Raw genomic sequence first — 22,501 nt, forward strand, 5'->3', positions numbered from 1 at the left:
CTCTTCAACAGCCACGAGACTACTGGGATGAAATGTCCTTCCAGAGCTCTCTCATCCTTCTCCCTGCTTACCAGCCAAGCCTGTGTTCAATTCATCCCAGAAGAGTGTCCAACTTGAAACAACAGAGGAGTTTCTGTAAAGTTCTAGAACTCAGAGCTTCTCAACCAGAACTCCAGGGGGAATAACCTCTTATTCTGAAAGAGAAAACAGAGATTGGGGGAAAAGAGCAAAGGAAAAGAAAAAAAAATCTCTCTCTCTCTCTCTTATACATACAAACCCTGCTCTGTATGTGAGCTATAGGATTTTTGAAGTTATAAGAAAATGCAGCTTTTTGTTAGGTCTGCTGGTGACAGCTCTACTTTCTGGATCTCACTGGAGGGTGATCCGTCTTGAAGTGTGCCCACATCCTCAAAGGCACTAGGACCAAAGGCTTGGAGCATCTCTGCACGCTTACCCACCTTGTCATGCTTTCTCCAGGCCACTGCTATACTGGCTCATTGTTTCGTCCATTCTTTCATCTCTTTTTCTCTCTGTATTTCTCCCCTCTCCCCTCTCCTGTCTTTTCCTCCTCCTACTTCTCTCTCCACCCCCATCATTGGAGGAGCCTATTCATGCCTGGTCATAATTCTGTTCTCAACACTAAGAGATGGGACCCATTTCCACCTCCACAAAATCAGCCCCAGGACTGTGTTCATCACGCTCGAGCACAGCTTTTGTGGGCAGGCACATGCCCGGAGGGATTCTAGCCCTGAAACACTGCCCGGCAGCCTCTTGCCTCGCGCTCCATCCAGAAAAGCCTGCACTTCCAGAGCTGCTGCTTTTGGGCCCCAGCCAAGCTCCTCTTTGAGCTCTTTATTTTGAAACCATTTCTTGTTGGATTCTGCAACAATCAGTCTCAAAATTAAAAAACAAAACAAAACAAAACATAAAATGAAATGGCCTGATCGCCACACACTGATCAACTGGCCCGGGAACACGATAGATCTCTGGCATGATGCAAATAACTATTTTAAATCTGCTGCCACTTTTCTAAATATTAGCATTAGGATTAAAAAGAAATGTCTCCTACCCCAAATAAAAGAACATGAGGTTTAGGGCTGAAGGGAGTTGATTCTGACATTGGTTACGATGTTTTTAAAAAAATATTTCAATCTGGAGAAAATGAGATAGGGGATAACTGGGTAGAGGAGAGAGTTGGGTTTGTTTCTTTTTTTTCTTTTCTTTCTTTCTTTCTTTTTTTTGAGAGGGGGTTGGGTCTGAAGCCGTGCATGTCAGAGAATTTACCCAGGAGGATGGCAAACCTGCGGCAGAGTCAATTTAGTTACAAGATCAAAATCTCTTGACTCACAGGAGACAGTGTTAAAATGTTGGGAACAGCTACAGATCTTTTAAAATCATGCTTCTGCAGCAAAATCAGATTCTGAATTGCTTTACAGGCTCTTCATTTATAAAGCCCCTTTCAAGCTGGCAGTTTTGGGCCCAAGCAGTCAGGATGTTTAGGAAGCTGTGAAACCAAGGCATTGACTTTATGCAACCCGCCTACCCCCACCTCCGCCCCAAATCCCAGCCCCGACCCAGGTCAAGTCCAGTTGCTAGAAGGATAAGAAGAAAAAGCAAAGTCCCAGACGAGGGCTGATTTCCAGGTGTCTGTGGAATGATGGATTGCAGGACTAGGAAGCCACTCCCTGATGCTCGCTTGCTAATATGAATAACAAACGCGTTAACATCAGCTACTGGGCACGCACTATATGCCACGCATTGTGCCACATATTTACGGACAGGGCTCAGCAAATTATGGCCCATGGACCGTGTCCATTCCATTGCTCCTTTTTGTATAGCCTCTGAGCTCAGAATGGTTTTGACAGTTTTTAAATGGTTAAAAACAATCAAAAGAAGAATATTTCATGACTCATGGAAAATTTCATGAAAATCAAATGACGATGTCCATAAGTAAAGTTTTATTGGCACGTAGGTGTGTCCATCCATTGACATATTATCTACGGCTGCTTTGGGGCTACAAAGGCTGAGTTAAGTGGTTGTAGCAGAAATTGTATGATCCACAAAGCCTAAAACATTGACTCTCTGGCCCTTTACAGAACAAGTTTGCCTACCCTCATTGGTATACGACATCTCTTTCCTACAACAGCCTTTCCACAGTAGGGACGAGGATAGTTGTTGCCAATGGAGAGGGACTGGGGTGGGGGGAGGGAAGTCATTGTCCCCAGGCACTTGGCATGATTTCCTTCTTTAAAAGTCACTTTTGATGAAATTTCTTTTAAAAAGAGGCATTTCTTAGGTGTCCGGGAATAGTAGAGAGTAACAGGCAGAGTCACTGACTCAGAAGAGTTTCAGTCTAAGGTGGGAGCCTGTTATATGTAGTTGGTATAATTCTTTTAAGTTATAAAACACTGTTCTTTCATTTATTTATTTAACACCCATGTCTACAGCATTCAGTATGTGGCAGGTCCTCTTCTAAGTGTTTGACACATATGAATTCATTTAATTCTCTCAGCCACCCTATGAAGTAAATACTATTTACTACCCCCATTTTACAGATGGGGAAACTGAGGCACACACTCAGGTTTAGTAACTAACTCCCAGTCATGCAACTAGTCAGGGGCAGAGACAGATTTTGAACTTGGTTGAACTTGGTTGGAATGCCCTCGGCACCAAAGCACCATGCTGTTTTTGCCTTTCCAACATGTCATTTGATCTTTAGAGCAATCCTGTGGGAACAGAAATGTACCTGCTATTCCCACCTAACAGATATGGAAACTGAGAACCTAAGAGGTAAAATGATCCAAGGATGAACACCTATTTCGTTGCAAAGCCACTCATACTCTGCCATCCCCTGCCTAACTTCACTCCACGCCACCCTCTTCTTGCCTTTTGCCTGTAAGTCACCCTCATTTTCTTTCAGGTTTACTTCAAAGTTCTTGCCTATGAGGTTCCCATGAAGAACTACACTCTTCATGTACCTGGCTCCTTTACATCTCTCAGATGAGGTGACCTTAACAAAAAATAGGTCCTGCCCTCTCACAAAGACATCTCCAAATAGCAGTATTTATTTCTTGCTCAAGCAAAAGTGTGTGCAGACATTAAAGGCTGGTAGGCAGCTCCGTAATCACGAAGGACCAGGCTCCTTCTTCAACATGGCTTCTGTCTTGGAGTCCAAAAACGTTGCTCTAGCTCCTGCCATCACATTTGACTTCCAGTCAGCCAGAAGGAGGAAGAGAAAGTAGAACAACTTGCCTCTTTTGCTCACCTTGCATTGGCCAGGATTTGGTCAGATGGCCACAGCTAGCTGCAAGGGAGTTTGGGACAACTAATCCTTTTTCTAGAAGGCTTTATGCCCAGCTAAAAAGTAGAGAGTTCTGGTGATGAGTGAGAAGGGGGGAATGGGCGTGAAAAGACTACTGCCATAGAACCTTGTACTTTTCCTTCTCCAACTTGTAGTTAGATCTTTATTTGTTAGTATTTTTGAACGTCTTTTTCTCTCACTAGGCTAAAACTAAGACCTTCTGACCCTTTTCTGCTGTGTCCCCAGCACTGAGCAGAGAGCCTGGCCTGTTGTTGCTAGCTGCTCAGTATTTTTTGAATGGATGACAAGCAGAGTCAGGCATGGAACTCAGGACGCCAAGCTCTCAGCCACTTTCCCCAGCTCTAAGCCAAGGTGTAGGTAAAGGTCACCTTATCTTTGTTAAGCTACAAGATAAGAGAATTCCAGGCAGAGAGTATACAGGTGGTTGATCTATTCCTGACTCTCTGGGCAAAGTTATATTGTCTGATGAGTGATTGCCCACTTGATGAGAAAGACACCCAGTGAGAATGTGATATGATGAACACATGCACAGGTCAACAGCAAAGGCTTAGCTCAGTAGCAAGAGGGCTGGTCTCCTGTGTGCAGCCCACTGCCCGAGTCACGCTTAACGGTGTCATTTCATGAGCCCCAGACAACAGGGATGTAACCATGGGTCCATTATTTGAGCACAATTAACACCAACCCTCATACTCTTGAGTGAGATCTCTACTAGCCAAGATCATTTTTATAGCTTTCTCATAGAGAAATATCTTCTGTAATCATTTAGATTTTTCATTTTGCAGAGTGCTAAGTAGAGACGTCATTTCTCAACTGCCTACTATGTGCCTGGAACACCCAGTCTCTGGAACGTACACCGCCAATCAAAGCACTCAACTGCTATGAGAGATTGTCAGTATAACCAGTGGAAGAAACAATGTCCTGTGTTCACCAAACCATTTCTTTTTCCTCTTGAGCTCACAGGAAGGTTACATTTCTTATCTTCTCTTTGATGGGAGGGTGGGTGGCAGGGAAGGGTACGTAATCAGATCTGGTGAGTGGAACGTGGGCAGAAACAACATGTGCTATCTCCAGGCCAGGCTCCTTCTTCTTCTATATCTTCCCCTTCAGTGATGTGGTGGCCATGTGTGAAGATGGTCAAGCTACAATATGGAAGAAGCCTATGCCCCTTAATCCCTGGGTCTCTGTGTGTGACATCCCAGGATCACCTCTTCAGATTCCCCTGTACGTTATTCAAGTCATGCTCTGATTACCAGCTCGACAAAAGTTCAAGCCTGCAAGTCTTACTTACACCAAAGCTTCATTGTTGATGGTGAATATATAGATAATTCAAAAGTGTGGAGGTGTGAAGGCTCCACTGGGGAAAATTTTTTGTTTGTTTATTTGTTTTTCCAGTTTTATTGAGAAATAATTGTCTACATCATTGTATAAGTTTGAGACATACAGTGTGATGATTTGACTTACATGTACTACTGTAGAATGATTATCACAATAGGTCCAGCTAACATCCATCATTTCATACAGATATAATATAAAGAAAAGAAAAAAAACTAAAGAATTTTTCTCCTTGTGATGAGAGCTCTTAAGATTTACCCTCTTAACAACTTTTCTATATATTACACAGCAGTGTTAACTACAGTCATCATGTTGTACATTACATCCCTAGTACTTATTTATCTTATAACTGAATATTTGTACCTTTTGACCACCTTCTGCAAACTTCCCCTCCCCCACCCCTTCACCTCTGGTAACCAAATGTCTGATCTCTTTTTCTATGAGTTTGTTTTTTTTGTTTGTTTGTGGTTTTTAGATTCCACATGCAAGTGAGATCCTACAATATTTGTCTTTCTCTCTCTGACTTATTTCACTTAGCATAATGCCTTCAATGCCCACCTATGTTGTTGCAAATGAGAGGATTATCTCATTTTTTATAGCTGAATAATATTCCATTGTGTTTGTGTGTGTATATATATATATATATATATATATGGCCAGCTTCTTTATCCACTTATCCTTTGATGGACACTTGGGTTGTTTCTACTTCTTGGCTGTGGTAAATAATGCTGCTATGAACATGGCAGTACAGGTATCTTTTCGAGTTGGTGTTTTCATTTCCTTTGGATATATTCCCAGAAGTGGAATTGCTGGATTATATGGTAGTTATACTTCTTTTTTGGGGGGCTCCTCCATACTGTTTTCCTTAGTGACTGTACCAATTTACAATCCCACCAACAGTGCACAAGGGTTTCCTTTTTCCCATATCCACACCAGCATTTGTTATCTCTTATCTTTTGAGGAGGACCATTCTAACAGGTGTGAGGTGATATCTCATTGTGGTTTGAGCATCTTTTCATGTACCTGTTGTCCTTTCATACATCTTCTTTGCAAAATGTCTGTTTAGGTTCTCGGAGTAAACTTTTGATCCATGGGGGTGGGAGCCAGTGGATAAATGCTTCACCCTTTTTCTATCAGATACATAGTCATGAGGCCCATTTCGCGCACTTTCTCAGAGTCTGTGGCATCACACACCCCATCATTCTCAGGGGCCAACAACTTGGTGAGGCATCCTTGTATTCACTCTTCCTTTTAACCTGCTTCACACTCCTTGTTCTCACTCCTGCTGCCTCGTATCATGGTCCCCAATAAAGTGCCGGCACATAAATCCTTTCCCCAGGCTCTGCTTTCTGTGGGACCCCATTTAAGACACCCAGCTGCATAGAGAGCTTTCTGGGAGAGCCACTCAACCAGGAACATCAATGTCGAATTTTGTGTGAACAAGAAATAAATTGTGATTGTAGTAAGCTATTGAAACTGGGTTTGTTTATGACAGCAGCTAATGCTAATTGCCCTCACTAACATATTACTCTCTTTTTACAGATCTGAGGACTGAGTTCAAGGACATGAAATAACTTTCTGTTAGTCGCACAGTTTGTGTTAGGTTCAACCAAGATTCACATAACTTGCACTGACACACTTCTGTAGAAGTTTTGCTTAGCACTGAACATGTTTAATTTGCTCTGCAGAGTTCTGTTTAATTCCTATATGTGTGGTGGTGATTTAAGCACTTGAAGCTAACCAAGAGTGGTGTTTCCTGAATTTCTCTTGGTCAAGTGCCATTGAGGTCTTTGGGTGCCAGACTGTTCCTCCAGAAATCTCCAAATGAAGCTTTTCCCCGAAGATGCTCCCCACTATGTAAAAGGTTTTAACAATGAAAGGGAAGAGCAACTTGAAAAAACCCGACTCTGGGCTCTGAACAGTTTTTTGGTTAAAGAATTAAACCATAAGATCCAGTAATCCCACTTTGGGGAAAACCATAATTTGAAAAGATTCATGCACCCCAATGTTCATTGCAGCACTATTTACAATAGCCAAGACATGGAAGCAACCTAAATGTCCATTGACAGAGGAATGGATAAAGAAGATGTGGTACATATATACAATGAAATATTGCTCAGCCATTAAAAAGAATGAAATAATGCCATTTGCAGCAACATGGATGGACCTAGAGATTGTCATACTGAGTGAAGTCAGACAGAGAAAGAGAAATATCGTATGATATCCGTTATATGCAGAATCTAAAAAGAAATTATACAAATGATCTTCTTTACAAAACAGAAACAGACTCACAGACTTAGAGAACGAACTTGTGGTTACCGGGGGGGAAGCATGGCAGGAAGGGATTGTTAGGGAGTTTGGGATCAACATGTACACACTGTTATATTTAAAATGGATAACCAACAAGGACCTACTGTATAGTACAGGGAACTCTGCTCAATGTTATGTGGCAGCCTGGATGGGAGGAGAGTTTGGGGGAGAATGGATACATGTGTAGGTATGGCCGAGTCCCTTTGCTGTGCACCTGAAACTATCACAACATTGTTAATCGGCTATACTCCAATATAAAATAAAGAGTTTAAAAAAAAAAAAGTACCAAATTTCACTTAACTAATTACCCATAGGTAGGCATTCTAGATTGTTTCAATTTTATTTGTTGTTATAAAAATTACTGCAATGAACATTCTTGAATATATATCTTTACATACTCATGCTGTTATTTCTGTGAAATAGAAGCCTAGAAATAGAATTATTAGGTCACATCTAACATTTTAAGATACTGTTAATTTACCATCCAAAATATTGTACCAATATTTAGGTAGAGTCTGGATCTGCTCTATTCTCTTTACCCTCTCCTGCACTTAATGTTATCAAGGTCGCTTTTCTTCCCCGTTTTATAAAGTGAAAATAATATCTCATTGTTGCTTTTACGCATTTCTTTAGCATGTGGCAAGGCTGAGCATCATTTCACATGTTTGCTGGCTGAATGTGTTTCTTCTGTGAATGGCTGCTCATATCATGTATCACTTGTCTATTGTGTCTTTTGGTTGTTGCTATTTCTTCTCATTAATGACTATTGAACCCCTACTGTTGTGAACCTGTCAGATAGATTGCCCTCGTGGAGTTTCCAGTCCAGCAGGGAAGAGAGACCTTGAACAATGGTAAAAAGAAGCAAATGCAGCCTATGAAAGTGTTGTATCCACTTCTGTGGGAGCACCTAACAGTCTTGGGTGGGATGAGCAGGGAAGGCTTCCAGGTCGATGAGCTATTGAAGAGTAGGAGGAATTGGCCACGTGAAGGCAGACAAGGGGACTAAATTCGAGGATAGGGAAGAGGCAAGCATGAAGGCAATTAGGAGCCTCTGGTTTAGCTTTATTACTTACTTACATATCTATAGAAATATAACCGCTTGTATCCACAGACTGATGAGACCAGGTGATATTGATTGTAATGTAATCAGTCCTTTGTATTATTAATAACAGTAATAATAATAATAGCTAACATTATTGATCACTTAGTATGCTCCAGATAATTCTTTGAGTACCTCATATGTATTATCTCATTTAGTTCTACACTAGATACTATTTTATTATTCCCATTTACTGATGAGGAAACTGAGGCACAGCCAGGAAGTAGTGAAGACTGTTGTTTGCACTTGTGTAGTAAGTACTCCCTGTGTCAGGAAATTTCTATTTCTGTTGTGTTCCCCTTAGTATCCACTTTAAGAACAGGGGGTTCATTACGCTTCCATCACATTATTGCCGTGTGATGTTGAGACCAGTACTCTGAGCATTAGATTCTTCTTCTGTAAAACAAACATAATGATGATAATGATACTTAACATTGCTAGATCACTTTGGTAGGCAGGATTATGTTTCAGTTAAAAAAAGTTAACCTTATAATCACAAAGTGTTATTTCTCACTCATGCTCCATCACGAGTTGTCTGGGAGCTCCGCTCCACATCTCCTTTCTCCAGGACTTCAGCTCTCAGGGGCTCCATCATGGCGTGGGCTTCCACTGTCCCTGTAGCAGGGGATGGGGGCACCATAGTGTCCTGCACGAGCAGCCATGTGCTTCCATTCGGCAGTGATGCATATTCTTCCACTTTCATTTCATTGGCCGAAGGTAGACATGTGGGCACACCTGAGGTCCAGCATAGGAAAAGGCAGTCCTTCCAGGTGTGTGGAGGAAGAGGAACGAGACCATTGGTGAACTACCATCATCCACGTGCCAACTCGGTTCTGCATTTTACTGTAACAACTCTGCGTAGTAATGATGATTGCTGTGCCCATTTTAAAGATGAGGAAATGGAGGCCCAGAAAGGTTGAGGAACCTGCCCAAGGTCACTCGGGTAGTAAGTGGGAAAGCCAAGTTGCAACCCCATCAGTCAGTGCCCAGATCCCATACTCTTAAGCCACCCTCCACGTTTACCTTACAGGGTTATTGTGAGAACAATAGATAGGAAGAGATTTGAAAAACGTAAATTACCATAAGGAGATCTGCACTTTTGTTGGTGTTGCTACTGCTTCTTCCTCAATGTGCAGGTCTCAGGAAGTCCTTAGGTGAGGAAGTTGATTTGACTCAGCCCCCTCCAGTGGCCTCCTCCCTCTCCACTACCCAGCCATAAAGACATAGATTTTTCAGGAGTTGTTGCTGTCTTTATCATGAATGAGTCCCACATGAACAACCCTGCACACAATCTTTTTCCAGTCCGGGTCCCATTAACCTAAAAATCTGAGGCAAGTACGGTGATTAGAATGAATAAACATCAGTCACCAAAGGGCCAGCTCTGTGAATAAGTCAGGTAGCACAACGTAAAGTGGGATAACACGTCGTAAATTAATGTGGTTAAAATGAATACTTGATAGTGATCCCAAGGAAGGCTATTTACCATCAGCACTTGACGAGACAGGAGCAGTGTGGAAGCCAAAGCAATTTGCATCGCATGGAAACACTCAGGTTTGCCACTGCTGACAAATTATCAAACACTTTGGCTGTCCTCCATGCGCAGTGCTGTTTAATGTTTACCTAAAGAGCAGTGGGGCAGGGATGTGCTCTGTGTGCCTTGTAAATGGGGAATGATAGAGGTCAGTGGTGATGCACGAAGCAAAGCAAAGGAAATCTATTTTAGTAGCCATTCCCCTCCCTGGACTAACACACCTGGCTTTTATCCTCTCTGGAATTTGATGGGACCATTCCATCCCAGAACTGGGTGAAAAGAGACGTGGTCAAGACATCAGCACTCACCTGCACTCTCTATCCCAGCCTCCCTGTCCTGGTCTGTTTCCTCCAATGAGCAGCCTCCATTTTTTTGGTGCTAAGATTTCTTTATGCCTAATCAGACAGCTAAGGAATGGTACTTTCCATTGGTGCAAGTCTTGGGTAAAAATTATGTGTCTCTTTTTAAAAATATCCAGCCCAGAGCCCCAGGGTCCTCACCTCACCTTGAATGCCTTGGGTGCCACATAGAGAATGACACATAACATCATTGCCCTTCTCTCCTTCATCAAAAGCTAACATTCCCCTGTACCTATTCTTAATGTTCTAACGATGTGTACATAGCTTATCTACATTATAGGCACTTTTATCTTAGGAGAATTCAACTAGAAAGCAGGCAACCAAAAGAAGGAGGAAAAGAAAAGATGTAAAGAATGCTGAAGACTTCAGAGGAGGGTGAGAAGGGGAAGGAGAGTCTGATGGTCTCAGTACCTGCTGGCCTCTCAATAACATGAATGGCTCTCTACACCGAACGCAAGGGTTAGGTTTACAGATATGCAGTTTTCACGGAACATGGCCCTTGACTTCTTCTTAAGGGGGTGTGAGGATAGTAACTTGCTTTTCATCCTCAAAGGTAGAACCTATACCCACTGTAATGGGGGAATATAATAATAAGTTAATAGCATTGAAGCTCATTCTTTAAACTGAACTTTCAGTAGATTTTGCACCTTTGGGGAGTTGTACCAGGAAGGACAGAGGATTGCTCTGCCTGGGGCCCCTTCTCTCTCATGCCACCAAGGAAAAAAATGTCTTGTAGTCTAGAGTAGGGCAGACCGTTGCTTAATTTTCATTTGGTTGAGACCAGGATTTCTCAAACTTGAGTGATATGTAGACTCTTTTTAGAGGAAAGTAATCTTCATAGATTCCAATGAGAACATAAAGTATTTTTATTAAATGTTAATATACATGAATGTAAAATCAAATACAATCTCCTTGTGCTTGTTGTTTTAGTCAAGTATGAAGCCAAAACAAATTAGATATTAAATATAAACATCATTGCAGATCCAAATTAAAACTGTTCAATAAATAGGATGGAACATGTTGTTTGGCTGAAATGGATTCCTGTCTTTGAACGTGTTTGTCATACTTTGGACTTTTGTGCAGTCTCTCCTGGGGTAGGAGACCTAAGCTACCAACAATACTATCTGTCTTCTCTTTCTCATCTCTTGGCATGAATTTACTGTCTCATATGAAAATTTATGCACTGAGTTCTCCTGTATTCTTTTCTACAGAGAGAAAAGGTAGTAAGTAGTACTTGGAGCCTGCATGATGGTCAGTAAAAAATGCAAAGGTCTTTTCTGAAATAGTGTGGTTGAACTCCATTAGAAGATGGACATCCAAATGATCCACAGTCTGTTCCTATCGATTACTTTTTGCTTGTCATTGAAATTGCATGTGACAATGAAAATTTTTTTTGCAGAGAATGTGTGTGGACCCTCAGGGGCTGTGGACTCTGGTGTGAGCACAGTATTCTAGATGAATTCACCTAATGACCTTTCCATTTCTCTGCTAGTCTTCTCCCTTTGCCCTGTGCACCAGCAGAGCATAGTCAGTTTAGCGGATCCAGTTGGACACTGGAGACCTGGTGTCTAGCTCTGGTTGTAGCCCTAGCTATCTCTGATTCTGGCCAAGTCTCCTCTGAGGTCTCTATCAGCCCAAAATAAGCCACCATCATCTCCTGCCCCAACTGAAAAGGCATCTCAACCAGACAATCTGCTTCCACTCTTGGGCCCCTTCCCCATTCATTCTTCACCCTGCAGCAGAGGGTGATCTTCTTAAATTGTAAATTAATCATGTCAATTCCTTGTTTAACACCCTTCCACTGGGGTTCCAATTTTACTTAAAATAAAACCCATGATGACCAACCAAGCTGTGTGTGACCCAGCTTCAACCTAACTCTCAAGCTCCATCCCCACCTCACTTCCTCTCCTTCCCCATGATCCAGGCCCCGAGTTTCACTTTTGTTCTTCAAACTGCCCCAACTCTTTTCTACATCAGGCTTTTGAATGGGCTTTTTCTCTACCTGGAACACTCTTGCTGCTGCTTCCACCAGTCAACTGGTGTTCTCTCTCTGTTTTCTTATTATCCTTTAGATCTCAGCTTAAATCCTTACTTTTTCAGGTAGACCATCTCTGATTACCCTACTTAGATTAAATTCCCCCTAAACATTGCTCTCTGTCTCCATCTTTTGTTAAACTTCATCACACCGCGATTTAGTTGTGTGATGTGGGTGGACTTTCCTCTTGGGGTCTGTCTTCCTCCCCTGGAAGGGCAGAATCACTGTCTGCCCTGTTTATCGTGCTGTCCCCCCACACCTAGGGCAGTGCTGGCATAGAGTAGAGGCTAAATTGTTTAGTTAATATTTGGGAAGGAATGAAGTCTTTCCACTGGGCTCATTTTCTTGGTTTCATTTTCCTTAGCTGTAAAGTGGAGCTAACAACATCTGCTTTATTAGACATCCTTCACTTAACACAGAAAAGCTGCTTGCTAAGTACCAGGGACACACATTATCTTGAAAATGTTCAAGGGGTCTTGAGGAGGGTCAAGTGCTGGAGGCTTGGTGTCAAGGGCTGGGTAGAGGGTGTGTGACTTGGGACTGACTCACTCTGCCCCTCCAGAGCTCTGCCCTTTGGGCACCACCAGCCCAGCACCCCAGGGGCCTTCTCTTCCCCACTCCCGTTGGTCTGGCTGCCTTTGATTCAGAACAGAGTGTACTTTACGTGTGCTCACTGAATGACCATGGTCATGTACTTAGGAAACTCTGAGGTCTTTCTACCGTCTTCCCACTCTGCGTCTTATTTAACATAGCTTTTTGTGTATCCTCTTCCCACTTTCATTCTGGAGATCCTGATAGAGTGAATGTAGCTTGGGTCATCAGTCCAGCCATTCAGTGAACACGGAATGAGCACCTGCTATCTTCTGAGCAGTGTTCTAGGTGTTTCTAAGCCATTGAGCACTTTGTTTCTGCCGCCTCTGAGACAACTCAGTTCTTGTTTTTTTAATCGAAGTATAGATGATTTACAACATTGTGTTAGTTTCAGGGGTACAGCAAAGTGATTGAATTTTTTGGCAGATTATATTGCATTATAGGTTGTTACACGATATTGGATATAATTCCCCGTGCTATACAGTAAATCCTAGTTTCTTCTCTATTTTATGTATAGTAGTTTTTATCTGTTAATCCCGTACCCCTAATTTCTTCCTCCATCCCCCTTCCTTGGTAACCACAAATCTGTTTTCTATGTGAGACAACGCAGTTCTGGCCCTAACATAGGCTTGGGATGTGGTGTGCTAGTTGTTTTTTTCTGAAGCACATGTCCCTTACAGGACGCTGGGACATAGTGACCACATGGGGAGGTACAGGGAACGTTGGAGCAGGACTTAGGAGCCTCGCCTTCTTACCTCATTCTACATTAACCATATGACATTGGGTGGGTCTCTTTACCTCCCTGAATCAAGGACTTTCGCTCAAGTAAAACAGGGCTATCAATTCCTGCTCCACCTACTTTTTTGGGTTCTTTTCAGACTTGAATAAGGTAATAAGTAATTATAAGGGAGCTTAGATGAATATTATGAGCAAAATGAAAATATAATGAACTCAATGGCTGTACAATGCTAAGCAGAGGGAAAGATAAAGAAACTAATGTTGATTATGTATTTCCTGGGTGCCTGTGCTGAACACAGAACGTACAACGCCCGAACCCTCCCCCAAACCATTTTATGAAGAGGAAACTAGGACCAAGAATGTTTAGGTCACTGGTTCACTATTGTTCAGGCAGTAAGCAAAGAAGTCAGTTTTCACACCAGATCTGGGTGATTTTTAAGGCTAAGATTCTCATTTCTCCAGGGAGTTCAGAACAACCAAACACTGTGTGCCATTCTAGATTACATTCCAGAGTACGTTCTACAGTACCCTCCAGAGTACCATTCAGCCCCTAGTTAAATGTTTCCATGTGTTCATGGTCTGATTTCTTTGAGGTCTTGACCCTGAGGACAGGTAGGATGGACCCAAGGTCAGAACATCTCTCCACTGGTAACATTAGATATTCTGTCTTCCCTCAGTCCAACTGGAAGTACCCTTCTAGAAGTCCCAGATTTGCAGGCAATGGGGAAATGTCTTGAAAAATCAGTTTCATGCAATCCAAGTTCCTCCAAGTCACTCTTGTGGGCTGTCAGCCTTCCAGTTCCGGGAATGCCTCCCTCTCTGCTGGAAACTCCATCACACTGACAACTGCTTTCTGAATTCTGAGAACGGCTCCCCATTCCACTGGTAATGGAATAACGGGGTGGCGGCTGCATCCAGAGATATGAAGCCTGTAGCAATTTGGTAGCAGCTAACACCCCAAATACCCCGAGCTTCATCTGTATTTATCCTCCCCTGGTGCCGTGGATGGCTCCCATGGACTTGAGTTTATCTCAGCCTCAAAGCTAATAGAGTTAAACCAGCTGGTCAATTTAAACAGGAGCAGAGCCAGTGAGATGTTACTGTATTCTGAGACGGTGCTAATAAACTTTAATAGATTTCAGCTAACAATTTGGTATAAATTAGACATTGCACTGCAGCTGAGGTAATAACTTTTGGCACTAAATAACAGAAAATCAAGCTCTGAGATGTGCTTCAAAAGCACCTTCATTGAGCCTCCGAGATGCGGGCAGATTTCACTATTGATTACCGCTGACTCTCCTCCAAGCTTTAAGAAAACAGCAAACTGCTCCAAAACGCACCCCCAAAGGAGCTCAGACTTTTTCTCCCGCTGGCTCAATAGCTCAGTTACATGAAGGACTTTGGAACCAAAATGGGGGACATGATGGCTGGGGGGCCTCTAACAGGTGACTCAGGAATGCTGTGGTTAGATGATTCTTTCAAGGGCACACAAACGCGTGTTCATACTTTTCTGGAATCTTCCAGAATGTTCATCGGCTGAATTCATTTCAATTCAATTCTGTTGAATACTAGAATTTGTAGTTAGCAAGCTCTGTAGTTAGCTTGGGTTAGGCACTAGAGTCAATTGGGTGTCTCGACATGGCATTAGGAGAATTTGTTCAGGTCCTGGTTATGGCACTAATTATCCATGGGACCTTGAGTGAGTCATTTAACCTCAGTTCCCTTACCTGCCTTAAAGGGTTGCTGTGAGGTGGAAGAAAATGTGGGAATCCTTGTGAAAGTGTGTTGTAGGCTGGGAAGTGCTATCAAACATAAGTTGTGAAATTCAGTAGGCCACACGACCTTATGCTGGGATTCTGAAGTTCAGGGATGTCATCATGAGCTTTGGAAGTGGCCAGAATTTCCCTTGTTAAAGACGCATTGGTCCCTACCCACAGGTCCTAACACCCATCCTGCTCTCCCCCTCCACTCTGCATGTGTGGGACCTTCATAGCCTTGGAACCACACTCAGGGTCAGCACTGTAACTTGTGTGGGTCTTCACGGGGATCAAGAGATTTCTCCAATTGTTATTGAAGTCATTGTTATTGAAACATTTACCATATGTCTTTGCATCCAAGACATGCTTTTTTTTCCCCCATAATTTAACATCTCTGGGTTGGGATGTGCCTCTCAGTCATTGTCAGGCCAGAGTTTCATTAGCAGCATCTTCTTCTTTCTTAGAGGCACACAATAATGCTGCATCTTGCAATCAAGGTCATCTTAGATGTGATGGATTATGGAATCGTGTGCCTGTTACAAACCAGGTTCTACTCTGGGTGCTGCAGAGAGTGGGGCCCAAGGCAATCTGTTCCCTCTCTCGAGGTATTCACATCCTGCCGCAGTGGAGTGGGGCAAGCCAAATAGGCAAAAAATTGCATACAGTATTGTGTTTTGAAATGACTCAACAGAATAAAATGATAAAGAATGCCAAGAGGCTTGGGTTACTGTAGTGTGGATGGTCCATGAAAGCCTCTCTGAGGAAGAAAAGCTGAGTGCAAGAAGAGAGGTTACATGGTAAGATCTGGGAGCTTTCCAGTGTGAGGACAGCAAGATGGACCCTGAAATGGGAATGAGATTAGTGGGACACTGGTGACATAATCCTTCCAGGCATAATTATCTCAATATGTTCAAATGAGGATAGTTATATATGTTTCCAAAGATCTAATCTCCCTGTCCTTCCTTGATTATTTTCCCCAAACCTCCAACTCGACCATAATCAGACTATATTAGTTTCCCAGGGCCGCTGTATCAAAATACCACAAACTTGGATGGCTTAAACAAGAAAAATTTATTCTCTCCACAGTTCTAAGGGCCAAAGCCTGAAAACAAGGCACTGACGGGGCCACGCTCTCTCTGAAGAATCTAAGTGAAAGTATGTCCATGACTTTCTCTTAACTTCTGGTGTTTGCCAGCAATCCTTGGCATTCTTTGGCTCGAAGACATATCACTCTAATCTTTGCCTCCATAAGCACATGACATTCTCCTTGTGTGTCTGTGTCTTTTTTCTTCTTATAAGGATACCAGTTATATTGGATGAGGGCCCACCCTAGTTCAGTATGACTTCATACTAACCAGATTACATGTGCAAAGGCCCCATTTCCAAATAAGATCATAGTCACAGGTACTGAGGGTGAGGATTTCAACATATCTTTTGGGGGGACACATTTCAACTCATAGCAGAGGCACTGATGACATATCTCAGGGAAATTTCTTAAGGGAGGTCTAATGCTACTTTGATAACACGGGGACCACACCCTCCTACCACCAGACAGATCTTCCATATTTTGCCTACTTAGGGCAAAAGCCATGACCCCGTCTTCAGCATGAAAGACTCCAATGCCTGGCTTCCCTATGGACATTTTCTTATTTGTCTTTTAGCCTAAGTGATTTTGAAGCCTTATTTTGGTGGAAGCAGGTTACTACCATCAATGTCTCTAAACTGAATCACTTATTTAAAATGAATGTTACTACCATTGGAGGGCATGGGTGGCAGCAGTAGCAAATTGAGAAGTTTCAGATAACTTAGTAGCTGGTTGTCATCAGTAGTATTGGCATATAAATAGGTAGTTAATTCCTCAGTTTACTCCCTTTACTATCTACGGCTACCTTTGAAAGTCATCAAAAAATAATAATAGTGAACATTTATTGAGTGTGTACCATGTGTTATGCATTATGCCACACAGTTTAAATGGATTGGGAGCCCATTTAATTCTCGTAATAACCCCAGGAGGGAGGTACTATTATTATCCTCCCTTTACTTAGGGGAACACGAAGGTTAGGAGAGCTTATGTGCCTCACACAGGGTCACAAGGCTGGTGAGCGCTAGAGATGAGAGTCCCACCTAGAAGGCCTGGCTCTAAAGTCCATGGATGCAACGACTCTGTTCCTTCTCTTCAACAGGGCAGCCCCCTCATTCTATACCAGAAGTGGGAAGTGGCATCCCCAAGGTCCCACAACTAAGAGATACCAGAATGGGGAGAAGAGCCTCGATTCTTCTGATTCCCAGGCCAGTGCTTGCTCTTCTCTCCCTTGCTTTCTCAAGGCTTTTTCAACATCCACAGCCCAGTGAAATGTTCCAGCTTGGCATCCGACCCTCATCCCCAGGAGAAGGACTCAGATGGTCCACGAGAAGGTCTATTCGGCGAAGACTTGCCCAGCGGTATTGATCCTGCTTGGTGGATCTCAGCCTCCGGGAAGCCCAGACTTTCCTCTGGGTATTGTGGACACAGAGGTGCCCAAAATTGTTATCATAGATTTAATCATTGCCCCTAAGCCAAGTCTTCTCTGCCCCAGCTGACCACTGGGTGACAAGAGACTAAAGCTAGGAATATTTTTCTGGGCCACTTTTCTGAAATCAAAAGACTAGATTCTGAATGGGAAATCAGTTTCATCTCCTGTGCCACATCCTCTCAAAGCTGTCGGTTGCCTTGAATGTTGTCTCATAAAGATTCTGAGTCTGAGCACCTTGGTCCCAGTCTGGGGAAGGGAACTGGGTGTCTGGGGATCAGGGCTGTGAGGGAGATTTCTCAAGTATATACTTCTGTATTTTCCCCTTGTGAATGTACTGGAGAATACATTTTAAAAGAGCTGAAGCCCTACCTTGGGATCATGAGAAAATACTAAATACGTTGTAATCAATTCATGGGGTCTCCCATGACACAAGATAAGGCAGCGTCTGCACATGAGCTGCGCATTTCTTATGTCTGGACACTGGTCATAATTTCCATAACTTGTACCTCGTGAAGATAGAGCTTCTTATTTCCCAGGGAGAAGATCCTGCGGCAGTTGCCAATGTTTTGCACATTTCCCATTCTTCCTCAAAAACCCATCACAGCTACATGAGTGTCATAAATGGGTTTTCGCAATTTCTCAGCTATAAGAGGAAAAGTATAGACAAACCCATGGGGATCTTCTTTGTGTCCAACCTCACCCCTCCCTTCACTGAGAATAGGAGTTGGCATCATTTTGCCCCCGGGGGCATTTTTCCCTGTGCTCCCTGGAGCCACCCCTTTCTCCCTCCCGCAGGAATTAGATAACAGCTGTGGAGGCCCCTGCGCAGTGTTTGGGATCTCAGCCTCTGTTAGATTTTTCAAACAGAAGAGGAGCCCAGGTGTGGAGACTCAGGATGAGCCTCTTTTGATGCTCCTGCCTGGGAAAACTGCCCTCAACAAACACATTTGTTGCTCACACATTATCTGTTGGCTGTCTACCCACGTGCCCATCTGTTGAAATGGCAGTGTGCCCCAAAGCCAGTTCCATTAAACCTAGGTGCCAATCACCCACGAGCTGGCTGCAGGAGACTTCACCCTCTGGGGACCTTCTCCTCACCTCCCCTTGAGAATACTGAGACCACCCCCCCCCCACCCCGCCAGCATGCTTCTGACTTTCTCACCTGGTACCTGGCTGGACGTATAGTCCCCTTTGGAGAGCTCAGCTCGGGATGAGACAGGCTCGTTCTCTGGAGGGCAAGGTTCTGTGTAAGCCGAGACTCCGTGCTGGGGAAGGGGAGAGGTGGTGACATTGAGATGTGTGTATGAGCTGGGTGGGATCCTGCCTGCCTGCTCTGGGGACACAGGGGAACATTCATGTAGAATAGATAGAACTACATCCCTTCCATTGAATCTCATATGTGTGATTGAGTGAGTGTGTGTGTGGATGTGTGTGTATATGTGTATGTGTGTTGCAGGAGGACTAAATTCATCCACGTTGTCAGTAATACACCAAATGTCTTTATTCCCTTCTTTTGTTCTAAAATGGGTTTGAAGGGACAGATGACATGTTAGGTGTCTGTGCAACCTGCTAACGACGGTGTGTTCTCATCTCCTGGGATACATTTAGGCCCCAAAAGTGTACCTGGCAGGGATGAGGAAGCGGATTAACTATGGCTTGTGGCTGACATGATGTGAGGCACATAGTAGACACTCAGGCAAAATTGTTGAATGACTGAATGAATAACAGAGGTCCCCTCACAGCGTAGTTGTGTGAAATGTGATGATGTATTTGTTTACATTAACTTTTGAGCACCTTCTATATGCCGGGCACCACTCTAGGCTATTGGGAGTTAGTGGCAAGCAAGATAGACAAGATCCCGGCCCCTATAGAGCTTATCTTCCATCAGGGAATAGACAAAAACAAACAAACAAATGCACAATGAAAGCTGCAGAGCTCAATTACTTTAGATCTCTTTCTTTTGCTCCTTTGGAAAGTAGCAAAAAAGGAGGTGACTTGTAAGCACATATATCATCAGGCTCATTCACCTGTATTTGCTGGGTGGTTTCCAAAGAACTTCCCCTTCCATGGACACATACTCATATATATATAAATATACACGTGCACACAGACACACACCATCTTCTTGGACTTGTAATGCTCCTGAAATATACATTATTTTTTCTTGTAAAATCTGCAAGAGACAGATACATGTGATCTTCCTGAGAATATAGTCAAGGATCCAGAGAGATCTTGGTTTGTTTGGAGCCATTGTCGGGTCATTGGCCCTCAGATCAGAACATCTGGGCATTTCTTTTTTCTTTTCATTAAAAAAAAATTTTATAAATATAATTTTTAAAAGTTACTTTCCATTTTCAGTTATGACAAAATATTGACTATATTCCCTGTATTGTACAGTACATCCCTAAGCCTATCTTACACCTAATAGTTTGTGTCTCCCACTCCCCCAGCCCTATATTGCCCCTCCGCCACGCTGGTAACCACTAGTTTGTTCTCTATATCTGTGAGTCTGCTTCTTTTTGTTGTTGTTGTTGTTATATTCACTAGTTTGTTTTATTTTTTAGATTCCACATATAAGTGATAGCAGACACTATTTGGCTTTCTCCGTCTGACTTATTTCACTTAGCATATTTCTCTGCAGTTCCAAAACCTGTGTCTGACTCTGGCTGCATCTGGGGAAGGATCATGGCTCCTAGGTCACGTCCCCTGTGTATCTAACCTAGAAAGCTACAGACCTGGAGGATGAGGGTATGTGAAAGGTGGAGAGATTCCTAAATAGGAGGTGGGTTGTACTCTACTTTCTCTAAGATTTCATCTGCCTTAGAGATTCTGTGATTCCTGGAATATTCCAAAGCTCTGACCTCCTTGGGCTGGTTAGATGCTCAGGAATGGAAGGGTGGTGGGACCTATGGCTTTCCCATATGGTCGAAGTCATTTGGATGTCAGAGAGAATACCACCTACAGTTGAGAGACTGCACGCAGGAAAACTTAATCTTTTATGAGATTAAGACTGAGTCTCCTCTTTAGCGTATTTGGACCACTCTGACATGTCTAATATGCAAATTACTCACGAGTTGCCCATTATAGTGTTGTCATGGTGACCATCTCCAATTATGACCAGCAGGATTAAGAAGACAGTGTCTGTGAAGCTCTCCAAGGCTGGTGAGTGAGTACCTATGGGAGAGAGAGGAGGATCTGGGATCAGTCCTGCCTCTAGTGTGCTGAGATGGAAGCAGATGGCGAGCCCCAGGCAGTCTGCGATGTGAACGGTGGCAGGGGCCATCTGCTACCTGAAGACAGGGACCTTGCCAGTCTCATCCATCACTATATCATCAGCACCTACATCAATGCTGGTACAAAGTGGGTGCTCAATAATATTGGATGAATGAATAAATGAAGGAATGGTTGCAACTTTTTTCTTCCTCCAAATGAAGTAAATGTGGTAGAAGTATAACTGGTGCTGGTACCCCTAGTGCAGAGAAATTGGTCGTGTTGGTAGTGGTGATGGGGAGAGGAGAGTTATTATTAGACTAAGAGATAACGCACTTCCTTGGCTCTGGTTGCAAAAGCCCAGCATAAATTGAATGGTCAAAGATAAAAAATAATCATCACCAGTGTGCTGAGAGTGTCAATAAACAGACGACTTCTTGCAAGTTTTGTAGAAGCATACTTTGGTACTATCTCTCTGGAGAAGAATGTTGGCAAAAAGTTCCAAAATTTTTAAATATGTTCAATAGTTTAGCTGCACGCAGGTAAACTGGTGTACATAAACTCATTTAGGAATTTATCCTAAAGAGATATCTGAGGATAAACATAGATGTTTAACTACTAGGGTGTTCATCAATGCCTTGTTTAACATAGTGAAACATTGGAAAGAGCTTAAACATTCTACAATAGTAAGTTGTGAGTAAATTGTGGTCTTTTCCTTTCCTGCTGCCATTTAAATGGTGTTGTAGACATATATTTGTCAACACAGAAGCTTGTGTATTCATGAGGATTAGGTTAGGCTCAGGTAACAGAGAAGAAAAAAGGTGTTGCTTCAGTGTCTTATGTGAAAGTTTAGGGCTGTGATGGGGCTCCTCAGTCTTCTAGAATTGAGCTTCTAGATTGTTGCTCTGTCAGGAATGGTAAAAACCCATAGCACTGAGTAGCCATCAGAGAGTTGTAAAAAGCACATGGCTTTCCTCTGCTCTTCTCCTTCTTTGTAAAGATGTCCTTATTCTTCTCAACAAAGTTTGGAGCTTTCTTGTTTGTGTGACTTGTGTGAACTTAGGCAGGGCTAATGAAGACTCTAGACAATGGGGTTGGGAATATGGGACTCCAGATGGTCATGACTCTGTCTCCCTGATTAAGCTGCTTTTAATGTTTGTTGGCTCTTTCACTTCCATGATATTCTAAATTAATAAACAGTCAAAGTTAGGAGAAACATTGTTTTTTCACCTTTGATGCTACAATAATAAAAGGCATTTGTGGAGGGTAAATCAGGTTTATTTTAGTCTTTCCCAGCATAGCCCCACGTGTAATTGTGTTGGGTGATCTCTGAGACACCGAGAAGCATTTGTAAAGATTTTCTTTACAAGCCCATATTTGTGGGCTTCTATGAAAAGGAGGCAGAATTTGTTCATTAGGATGGACCCTGAAGCACGGAAAACATCACTAGTCTTACTGGAACACTCGATTCAATCAAATTAGATAGGAGAGCATGACTTCAATTCCAGCATCACAAGCCCATAGCCTCAAGCCAAAATAACTGGCACTAAGTGTTGACTGTGATTACTTCTGAGAGGCAATAGATTTCTGGGAATCTGGGTGAGGTCTGAGATTTAGGGGGTTCCAAAGGAACCCTGAAGTCAGTGGTGAAATGGTGACATGTTCATGGCAGGCAGAGCCCTGATTTCCTGGGCAGGAAAGAGT

This window comes from Balaenoptera borealis (genome assembly GCF_965194805.1).
Source record: "Balaenoptera borealis genome assembly, chromosome: 19".
In the NCBI taxonomy this organism is placed as follows: domain Eukaryota; kingdom Metazoa; phylum Chordata; class Mammalia; order Artiodactyla; family Balaenopteridae; genus Balaenoptera; species Balaenoptera borealis.